General features: G+C 34.5%; 1 pseudogene; it reads left to right on the forward strand.

Annotated features, from left to right (window-relative positions):
• The first annotated feature begins 736 nt into the window (after nucleotides 1-736).
• Nucleotides 737-1,719, forward strand: LOC123607215 (annotated as a pseudogene).
• The last annotated feature ends 10,181 nt before the right edge of the window (nucleotides 1,720-11,900 follow it).

Raw genomic sequence — 11,900 nt, forward strand, 5'->3', positions numbered from 1 at the left:
ACCTAATTAAAAAATAAACCAATAGACATCTCACCAAAGAAGATACAGAAATGGCAAACAAGCATACAAAAAGATGCTTAACATCATATTTTACTGGGGAATTGCAAATTAAAACAACACTGTAATACACTATAAATGCAATGGGGGAAAAAAAAAAAACAAGAACACCAAATGCTGATGAGGATGGAGAATAACAGGAACTCTCATTCATTGTTATGAGTGGAATGCAAAATGGTAGAGACACTTTGGAAGACAGTTTGGCAGTTTTTTACAAAACTAAACATACTCTTACCATATGATCCAGCAATCATGCTCTTTGATATTTACCCAAATTAGTTGAAAACTTACATCCACACAAAGCCTGCACATGAATGTTTATATCAGCTTTCTTTATAATCACCAAAAATTGGAAGCAATCAAGATATCCTTCAGTAGATGAATAGATAAATTAACTATGGTACAACCAAACAATGGAATGCTATTCAGCACTTAAAAAAAAAAAAAAAAAAAGAGCTATCAAGCCATGAAAAGACATGGAGGAAATGTAAATGCACATTACTAAATGAAGGAAGCTAGATGAAAAGGTTATGATTCTAACTATATGACATAATGGAAAAGGCAAAACCAATGAAATAGTAAAAAGATCAGTTGTTGCCAATGGTTAGAAGGGAGGGAGTGATACAAGCAGAACACAAAAGATTTTTAGGACAGGGAAACTTTTCTGTAGGACGGGATAATGGCGGACACACGTACTGTACATTTGTTAAAACCTGCAAAATGTACAATATCAAGAGTGAACTCTAATGTAAACTCTAGACTTTGGGTGATAATGATGGTCAATGTAGGTTCATCCGTTATAACAAATATACCACTCTGGCTGAAAGTGTTGATAATGGGAGAGGTTGTGAGTGTGGAGGCAGAGGATTTATGAGAACTCTGTACTTTCCACTTAATTTTGCTGTGAATCTGAAGATATTCTAAAATAAATCCTATTAAAAATAGGTGAGATAAAATCTGATTAGTTGCTTTGCTGGCATGTTTTGTGATATGGGTTAGAGCCTCTGATCAGCAAGCACCACCAGAAGATCCCAGAAGCCTCTCCCCACAAAAGAAGAGGACCAGGAGTTGGAGAGAAAAATACTTGGGATTGAAGACCTCAGTGGCTGAAGGCAAGAGGAAGACAGCCCTGGAAATGGTTCAGGCAGCTGGAACAGAGAGACACTATGACATTTGTATGCACGAGGGGGATGATACTCGAGGAAATTCTCTTGGTTACATGATCATGAAGAATTTGGAAGTGGAATTTTGGGGTTACACTAAAACCCATCCTTCAGACAGAAAAATTAATTTATACGTTCAGATTCGAGGTGCTCTTCCAGCTGTTGAGCCATTTCAGAGGCCTGAGTGAGCTCAGGAATATCTGCCGAAATGTGCAAACAAATGTGAGGCCAGCATAAATGAATATAAAGATCAAAAAGCAAGCAGAAATGAATCCACATTCTAGTCCCTTATGCACTATGCAAGGAGGACTATCCTCTAGGATATTCTCTTCATGATCTTGCAAAACCCAGATGTGGAAGTTTGTGATCACAACATGGTTTGTCCTTCAGAAAGATGTGCTTCTGGCTATTAACCCATTACAGCTGTTAGAAGCCCTGCAAGAACATTTGTATTCATCTAAATACAATTCCCTCTTTTATTTAAATTAAAAAAAAGAAGAAGAAAAAGAGAATATCTTATTAAATGAAGAACTTCACAATGTTCATGGACTGGAAGACTTAATATGGTAAAATATTAATTATCTTTAAGTTAGTCTATAGATTCAATGCTATCCTAATCAAAATCTCAGCAAGTGTTTTTAAAACATAAATGGATAAGTTGCTTGTGAATTATATACGGAAATTCAAAAAACCAAGAATATCCAGGTGTATCTTCTTTAGGGACAGTTGCTGTTGATTTGCTATTTTCTTTTGACTGGGCCATACTTCCTTATTTTTTTGTATGCCTTGTGATATTTTTGTTGAAAACTGGACATTTGAATCTAACAATGTGGTAACTCCAGAAATTATATTCTTCCCCTTTCCAAGTTTTGCTGTTTTTTTTTTTTTGCATGTTTGTGTTTGTGTTTTTATTGTAGGCTGCTTCTGTGCCAAGGATCAGCCTGAACTGTAAACTTAAAGTCTTCTTAAATCTTTCATGAAGGAGCATCTTTCCCTGAGCATGTGAAATCACTTCCTAATTTTCCTCATATATGCAGTTGCTTTTAAATGTCTTAATATTTAGGGTCTGGCTCCTAAACACAGAAAAAGTGAAAAATGAAAGCAGGAGAAGGGTCCTTGAAATCCCCTGGAAGTCACTATATCCAGAGGAGGAAGGGCTTATAACAATGAGGAGAGGTGCAACAGCGGCCACCTGACTCTTGGCACATCTATAATCACAAACAGCGGTCACGATCAGAGTACAGATGCCTAACATTTGAAGGACAGTGTCCTTTTTGCCAACCCTGGCTCCTGTGGGCTATGTGCAGGTTGCTCCAGGAACATACGCACAGCTGCCTGCCACATGTCTAGGAATGAATGATGGGTATCTAGTACTGTGGTGAGAGCTAAAATGAACCAAACTAACCCCAATTTACCATCTAAGACTTAGCTTGGAGGTTGCAAAGTCTTCAACACACTATAGAGTTCCAAAATATAAGCATAGCTCAGATATATTGCCAGTCCAGTTCCAGACCATTGAAATAAGGCAAATATTACCAAAAAAAGTAAATTAAATGAATTCTTTGGCTTCCCAATGCATAAAAATATATGTTTACACTATACTGTAATCTATTAAGTGTGCATTAGCATTATAACTAAAAAAATGTACATATCCTATTTTTAAAATACTTTATTGCTAAAAAATGCTAACCAACATCTGAGTTTTTAGTGAGTAGTAATCTCACATGACAGATCCCCATAATAAATATAATCATAATGAAAAAGTTTTAAATATTGTGAGAACTACCAAAATGTGACACAGAGACATGAAGTGACAGAATATTGCTGGAAAATTTATGCCAATAGACTTGCTTGACTCAGGGTTGCTACAAACCTTCATTTTGTTAAAAACACAGTACCTGCAAAGCACAATAAAGCAAAGCATAATAAAACAAGATATGACTGCAGTTACATCAGATTCCACCAGTACAACTGTTATCTAGACAAGGAGACAGATTCCTGATGTTTAGCTACTCTGCCATCATCCCAGAATGCTCCTTTCAGGAATATCTTGAAGAAAAACAAAGCTTGAAGATCTATATTGCCAGACATTAAGACCTATGAAAAAGTATGGTAATTAAAATAGTGTTCTTTGACCTAAGGATAAACAAATACACCAATGGAAGAGAATAGAAACAGTCTCACACTTATGTGACCACTTGATTTCACTGTAGATCTAATTATAAAAGTAATACAATAAAGGTATAGAATATATCATAGGAAAATACTTTCATGATCTTGGAGTACACAAAGATTTAATATAAATTTAAATATAAAGGAAGCAGTAACCATAAGGAAGAAGATTGATGAATTGGACTATATTAAAATTAAACATCTCTGTTCACCAAAAGAGATATTAAAAAAAAAATCAATGTTTACCTATTTTTTAATATGAAATTTATTGTCATATTGGTTTCCATACAATACCCAGTGCTCATCCCAACAGGTGCTCTCCTCAATGCCCATTACCCACTTTCCCATCCCTCCCACTCCCCATCAACCCTCAGTTTATTCTGTTTTTAAGAGTCTCTTATGGTTTGCCTCCTTCCCTCTCTAACTTTTTTTTTTCCTTCCCATCCCCCATGGTCTTCTGTTAAGTTTCTCAGGATCCACATAAGAGTGAAAACATATGGTATCTGTCTTTCTCTGTATGACTTATTTCACTTAGCATAACACTCTCCAGTTCCATCCACAATGCTAGAAAAGGCCATATTTCATTCCTTCTCACTGCCAAGTAGTATTCCATTGTGTATATAAACCACAATTTCTTTACCCATTCATCAGTTGATGGACATTTGGGCTATGATTTGGCTATGATTAGGCTATGATAGGCCATAATTTGGCTATTGTTGAAAGTGCTGCTATAAACATTGGGGTACAAGTGCCCCTATGCATCAGCACTCCTGTATCCCTTGGGTAAATTCCTAGCAGTGCTATTGCTGGGTCATAGGGTAGATCTATTTTTAATTTTTTGAGGAACCTCCACACTGTTTTCCAGAGTGGCTGCACCAATGTTTACCTATTTTTGAGAGAGACAGAGTGTGAGCGAGGGAAGGGGCAGAGGGAAAGGGAGACATATCTGAAGCAGGCTCCAGGCTCTGAGCAAGCTGTCAACACAGAGCCTGACGCAGGGCTCAAACTCACAAACCATGAGATCATGACCTGAACTGAAGTCAGACGCTTAACCAACTGAGCCACCCAGGTGCCCCCATCAAAGAGATATTTAAAAAGCAAACCACAGAGCAGAAAAAGTTATTTGCCTGATATATATATATCTCAGATATATAATATCTCACATATATATCATATATATAATTGTAAACAATACGTGTAAGATTATCTGTACAAAGAATAATAATAAGATAATAGAAAAAATGGGCACAAAACTTTAACACGCACTTTCCCAAAGAGCATTATGAATGGTTAATAAATGTTTACAAAGGTGTTTTTTTTTTACCTACCAAGAAATGAAAATTCAAACCACAATGAAATATTATTATATAACTGCCAGAATGGCAATATTTAAAAGACTGATAATGCCAAGGTTTGATGATGCTGAGAAATAACCACAGTTTTCATATTGCTGTTGGGAAGTATAAATTTAGAAAACTATTCAGCAGTGTTTACAAAACTGAACATACACCTATCCTTATGACCCAATAATTTCACTTCTTTGTATTTACTCAACAAATGTGTATACATATTTGCACACCAAAAGACCTGTGGATGATGGTCACAGCAGGACTATTTACATAACCAGATAACTTAAATGTCCATCAGCAGTAGAAGAGAAATAAATCGTTGTGTATTCATGCAACGGAATACTATACAACAATAAGAATGAACAAGTTACAACCATATGTGACAATATGAATGAATTTCACACATATAATATAAATTATATTATTCACAAAAGAGTACTTAGGGTAATATTCCATTCATTTAATGGCCAAAAACAGAAAGAACTAATTAATGAGTATAGCAGTCAAAATAATTGTTGATTCTGGGCATGGGAGGGTGCATGAGGAGAGGTTTAAGAATGGTAATAATGTTTTATTCTCATCTGGATGGTGATGAAATGGGTGTATTCACTTTGTGAAAATTCATTTGCACTTTAGAAAAATATTTAGGCTACTTTTGTACTTTTGAAATGTATGCTATTTTGTTTCCTACAGTTAGATCCTACATAAAAACACATCTATGCACAGATAATCCAAAAAGACAGAAAATGATTTTAAATACTATACCAAATTAACAAGCTAAAAAATAAAGCACTAATTAACAATATCCACAATATAAACAAATGAACATTTAAAGATGCCTTTATTAAATAGTAATTTTTATGTCTATATATTATAAATTGCCCTTCTTTAGGATCCACTGCCTCGTTCCTTGTTATTTCATATTGAACCAAATCACTAAAATATATGTCAGCACTTATAGACCTAAAGAAATATGACCAACCTTCCTAGATATAGAGAAAAGAAATTTATAGTGCTATAGGGGCGCTTGGGTGGCTTAGTCCATTAAGCACCTGACTCCTGATTTCAGCTCAGGTCACCATTGCACGGTTCACGGTTCACTCTGCTGACAGTGCAGCGCCTGCTTGGGATTCGCTCTCTCACTCTCTCACTCTCTCAAAATAAACAAATAAACTTAAGGAGGAAAAAAGTGCCAAAGACTTCTTGCTTTCCTTTTTGAACACATGAGCTCTAGGCATATAAAAAAAGTAATACCTGGCCTATATTGGTGTCTATGCTGGCTTAGTTACCAACTAATTTTGTTTAGCTTTGAATTAAACATTATTGTTTTGAATTTATCACTACAATATTAAATAAAGTAGACTTCCAAAGACACATAATTTAAAATGTTACAAGAATGGGAAGAATTGTTTTTTCATTTGTGAGTTATTTTTAATAAACAAGTGATTATTATGAGATTGTGAGCTTATCTACCTCCATTACTATTTCACTTTAGCCAAATCATTTATTCCTTGGTCAGTTTCATCTACAAAACACAGAAATTAGATAAGGTCCTTATTTAGTCTTAGCATTTATTTTTTATTTTTTAAATGTTTTATGTTTATTATTTTTGAGTGCGTGCGAGAGAGAAACAGCACACACTAGCAGGGGAGAGGCAGAGAGAGAGGGAGACACAGAATCCAAAGACAGGCTCCAGGCTCTGAGGTAGCTGTCAGCACAGAGCCCGATGCGGGGCTTGAACTCACAAACAGTGAGATCATGACCTGAGCCAAATTCAGACACTTAACCAACTGAACCACCCAGGAGCCCCCTTAGCATTCTAAATATAAACCAAATGTTGATGAAAGTAAAGCTCCTACTTCAGCGATTGAATTATCTTTGCTAATATTAACTCTTGCATAGAATACACAGAAAGATTTTGTCCATTAATTGTCCTCAAATATGTATCATTTCAAACCTTGAAGTCACAATTACTAATTTCTGATGCCAACTTAGTGATACTAATTTTGAAAGTGTCTCTTCTTTATTTTAATATTTAAGATTATTAATTAATGTTAAAATTATCAAGTGGTTGTTTTACAGCTAGTACATATAATTGTGCTAAAACTCTTTAGGATTCTAACTCTGCCTTAGAACCTCTTTTTCCATTGTGTTTTCAGAGAGAGACAACACAAATAATATTCCCAGAGGAATGCTAGGTTTCTCATACATCCCTATAATATTGATAAGAAATTGACAGTATACTTGATAAGAAACAGAATGAGAGGAAGAAAAAAAAATCAATGACGCAATCAGAAAATACCACTCTTCTAGGAAATGCTATGTTATTTTCAAACATGTCACCAATCTGTACAAATTATTGTCAGGAAACGGTCTCTCTCTATAACAAGTGGCAACATTAAAAGACCCTGTTACTATTCAAATTTGGATCTTACCAAGGCAAGAGAATTCAAGGTGGGAGTTATATGAAGGACAACTGTCAAAAGTAAACAAAATGTCTCAGAAGAGGCTCTGATCCCTTGTAAACACACAGAATGATAGATTCATTACTCAGTTTTCTCTCTAGTTAGAATGTCTATGTTAATGTTGGTGCACCCAGCTCCCCAAAGGTATAGAGAACAACATTAGATAATTAAGCAAAAGCACTATGTTAAAGAAACTGAAATAATATGAATGCTAACACTTTCCAGCCCAAAATATTTCTGGTGTTCATATTAGAATGACTTAAAAAAATCTGAGAGTGTAAAATATTTAGGGTTGAATATATCTTTGCAGCAAATACCCAGGTAAGTAAAGTGCCTTATCCAAGTTCACATAGCCAGATAGTGAAAAACAAAAACAAAACAAAAAAAAAAAAAAAAACAAAACAGGAGAAGAACCTGTTACTAATAATAGGAAATGCTCAGTAGTTTTGACCTCCAAGTGGTCAGTAGGCAATAGATAAATAGACAAAAGAGAGACACATCTATTACTGAAGATACTTTCTTTGTATTATTGCATATAGGCAGGCAAGGTCATATAACAAACCCTATCTAAAGGAGTAACACATAAAAAGGTATATACATATAAAAAGCTATAAAAGGGTATGTGTGTTTATACATATACATAGAAATACATATATGTGTATATATACTTTATATATTATATATATCTTATTTATATATATATACACCTTTATATATGCCTTATATATATACATACCAATTTATGTCTATCTATATATTTATATGCATCTATATATAAAGATATATATGTGTGTGTACATGCATATAAGGATATATGTAAACCACATTTCATAAAAAGCACAGTAAGGTCTATTACCAAGAGAGGCAAAAGAGGTAAGCTTTTGATATCTCTTCAGAGATCTAAGGATCTTATCTTACAGAAGATTGACACTGTTATAGCACTATTTGGTTAGCACTGGAAAATGTTCCGAGATGAATCCAGGCAGTTCTCACTTCTCTAGGTCAAAGATATCATTGAGACTCCTTAAATGGCTTTCACAATATTTAAAAGACATAAAGTAGGTAACCCCCAAATTATATAAATTCTGCATAGCAAAGAGTAGTGCAATGAAGAATACCAGCTCTAACTAAATTATTAAATCCACATCATAAAAGGAGACTATAAAAGTGATCTAAAACAGAAAGATGTGTAGGAAATCATGCTAATGATTTAAAAAATAATTAAGATATAACCAAGATGTAAAAGCATATTAAGGAGAATGGAGAGGAATGAAAAGCACATCCAAGTAGACTTGGAAAGTCTGCTGGTCCAGACGTCTGTGTCTTAAACCAGTTGCCTATTAAAAATCTTCCCTATTATTTTTGAATATTCTCTTTTAAACCTGCTAAGCAGAATTCATTTTCTCACTCTTAACCTAGTGCTCTTTATGCTTTATCTTGCCACTCTTTTCCTTTCATCCATTAAAGATTAATATTAATCAGAGCTAAATTGTTCTGCTATTTAAAACTTAAAAATGCAAATAATTCAGTGGAAAATAGTAATTAAAGATATTTTTTTTTGAATTTTCAGGATAACTGCCTCAATAATCCCCTCTGTAAAAATACATAGGCTTCATCTTAGTAAAAATATATCTTATTATCCATAAAAATACATAGGCTTCTTCTTAGTAAAACTGTATGTTATTATTAAATCACTTACTATAAGCCACAGTATAGTGGTCCAACCTAAACCCTACAGCTTTTTTGGTAAAAGGTGCAACCATAACCATACTAGCTTAAGCAAAATAAGGTAAAAGAGTGGTTCAAGTAGCTAGGCAAGTCAGGGCCTATCTAGCTATAGGCATAGCTAGATCCAGAGGATACAAAAGATAATCAGAACACTCTCTTTTTCCAGTTTAGGGCTCTGCTACCACAGTATTCTCAGAGAAGCTCTAACTATATTGTGGCAAATACGTTCATATTGTGGCAAATACGAACAATAGAAGCTTCTCACTTACATTCTTTCAGCTTAGCAACCCTAGTGGAAAGAAAGTACCTCTTTCCAGAATTTCCAGCAAAATACACCAGGACTGATGCTCTCTCAAGACCTGGTTTGGATCATACACCCATCCTTTTTTTAATGTGTATTTGTTTTTGAGAGAGATAGAGTGAGAGAGACAGAGCACAAGCCAGGGAGGGGCAGAGAGAGAGGGAGACACAGAATCTGAAGCAGGCTCCAAGCTCTAAGCTGTCAGCACAGAGCCCAATACTGGGGCTCAAACCCATGAACCGTGAGATTATGACCTGAGCTGAAGTCAGACACTTAATCAACTGAGCCACCCAGGTGCCCCTGATCATATACCCATCCTTGACATAGCATATCAGTTTTATCCTTGGTCCAACTTGAGTTTTCATGCTTTCTCAGGTCAGAAGGTAGACTCCAGCCCACTCAAACTATAGAGACTGAATGGGAGGGAGGAGTAATTTCCTCCTGTAAAAAAAAAAAAAAATCTGATTCTCTTATCCAAAGAGAGAACAGATGCTGGTCACAGAGGAAAGAAACATAAATGTCATTTCCCAGGATATATACTCCAGAAAAAAACATAAGTACCTCATGAAAACACATGATACCATGAAATATTCCCAAAGATAATATTTTAAGATGTATACTTTGAACTATGGATGATCATTATTGTGACTTTTAACACATTACAGATAAAGATGTCATCTTTTGAAAGACAATGAACTTGATATGCCAATTGGTAAATAATAAAATGTTGCTGACTTTACAGCCAAGGAACTAGAGAATCAGAAAAATTTCAAATATTACTTCATAAGACTATACAACTTTCTAAAATATTTATTTATTTATTTATTTATTTATTTATTTATTTATTTAGAGAGCATGCGCACAAGCAGGGAGGGGCAGAGAAAATCCCAAGAAGGCTATATGCTGTCAGCACAGAGCAGGGCTCAATTCCATGAATCGTGATATCATGACCTGAGACAAAATCAAGAGTCAGACCCTCAACCAACTGAGCCACCAGGCACCCCTATAACTTTTTAATTAAAAAATTATTCACAGTTAATCATTTATGCAGTCAGCCATTTTTGAAAAATGAACTGGCTTATATGGTTTCAGTGTTGCACTTCAGTGACATCTATACTTTTTTTTAATGACTATTTACAGAGATCTTGAACTTCTTGTAAAATCTGCTACCATAGTAATCTCAGCAAATAATTAGCTCCTCAGGGAAAAATCCAACTCTTCATAACTTCCAGTTGAAACATAAAATAGCCTTTAGCTCTTCTTCCTAAATTATGATACATTTAGTACTTATACATTGCTGCCTACGACATCTGTAAGGAAAACCAAATTCTTTTTTCTGAGAAATGCTTCCAGACATTCTATCTCGTCTTCAAAATATTTAAAGATGAAAATCAATTTAATTTTAAATAATCTATTAACCGGTTTAGGAAAATTAAAATAACACAGAGTTTATAGCCTTACAAATTACTTTAAAAATGAAAAGCCAACTCTGTTCTTACTCTTCCATTTCACAATCCCTTGTGGCTAGAAATAGACAACAAATTATATGCAATGAACATTATTTCTGTTTACTTGAGGAAAATGACTATTTTCAAGCTAAGAGTATTAAATGTACCTCTAAATAGTTCAAAACTAATAACATGAAGCACAAACACTGAATTGTAATGTAAATATGTTTCATCATTTATTTATATTGTGTTTTATCCTAAAAGGATTTTAAAGCAACCTAAAAGGTGCAAAAGTAGAACAAAATAAACAAAAGTAAAGAAAAAGGAAAATAGATGTATGAAAGCAAGTTGAAGCCAAGAATAAAGTTTTTACTCAATCCATATATACCATGACTTTCACTTGCAAACTGTGGATATTAATCTAGGTACTTTGGTTTCTAAACCACTAAAAAGAACAACTCTAGTTTATCCTGATACAAAATAAAATACTGGTCAGCAAGCTATAGATGAGAAGTACATGTATGCAAACATTAAAATCTGGCAAACTGAGTACATATTTGTACTCAGTATAATACATACATACATAAACTTAAAACACATAAATAAACTTAAAAACAAAAGTTAGGGGCGCCTGGGTGGCGCAGTCAGTTAAGCGTCCCACTTCAGCCAGGTCACGACCTCGCGGTCCGTGAGTTCGAGCCCCGCGTCAGGCTCTGGGCTGATGGCTCAGAGCCTGGAGCCTGTTTCCGATTCTGTGTCTCCCTCTCTCTCTGCCCCTCCCCCGTTCATGCTCTGTCTCTCTCTGTCCCAAAAATGAATAAACGTTGAAAAAAAAAAAAAAAAAAAAACAAAAGTTAATGCTTTTCTATAGATCAGCAATAGCAATAAACAAGTAGAATGTGAAATTAAGAATACAATACCATTTACATTAGCACCCAAAAAATGAAAAACGCAGGTTTAAATTGAACAAAATATGTACAAGATCTATATGGTAAAGAAAATGAAACTTTGAAACAAAGATATCAAAGAAAAAGGAAAGAAATGGAGAGATGGTCTATGTTCATACAAAGAAAGACAATATTGTCAAGATGTCAGTTCTTTCCAAGTTAATCTATAGATTCATTGTGCCCCAAGCAAAATCTTAGTAAGTTATTTTGTGGATCTGGGCAAAGTCATTCTAAAGTTTACATGGAGAGGCAAAAGACACAGGATAGCCC

This window comes from Leopardus geoffroyi, chromosome A2 (assembly GCF_018350155.1).
Source record: "Leopardus geoffroyi isolate Oge1 chromosome A2, O.geoffroyi_Oge1_pat1.0, whole genome shotgun sequence".
Lineage (NCBI taxonomy): Eukaryota > Metazoa > Chordata > Mammalia > Carnivora > Felidae > Leopardus > Leopardus geoffroyi.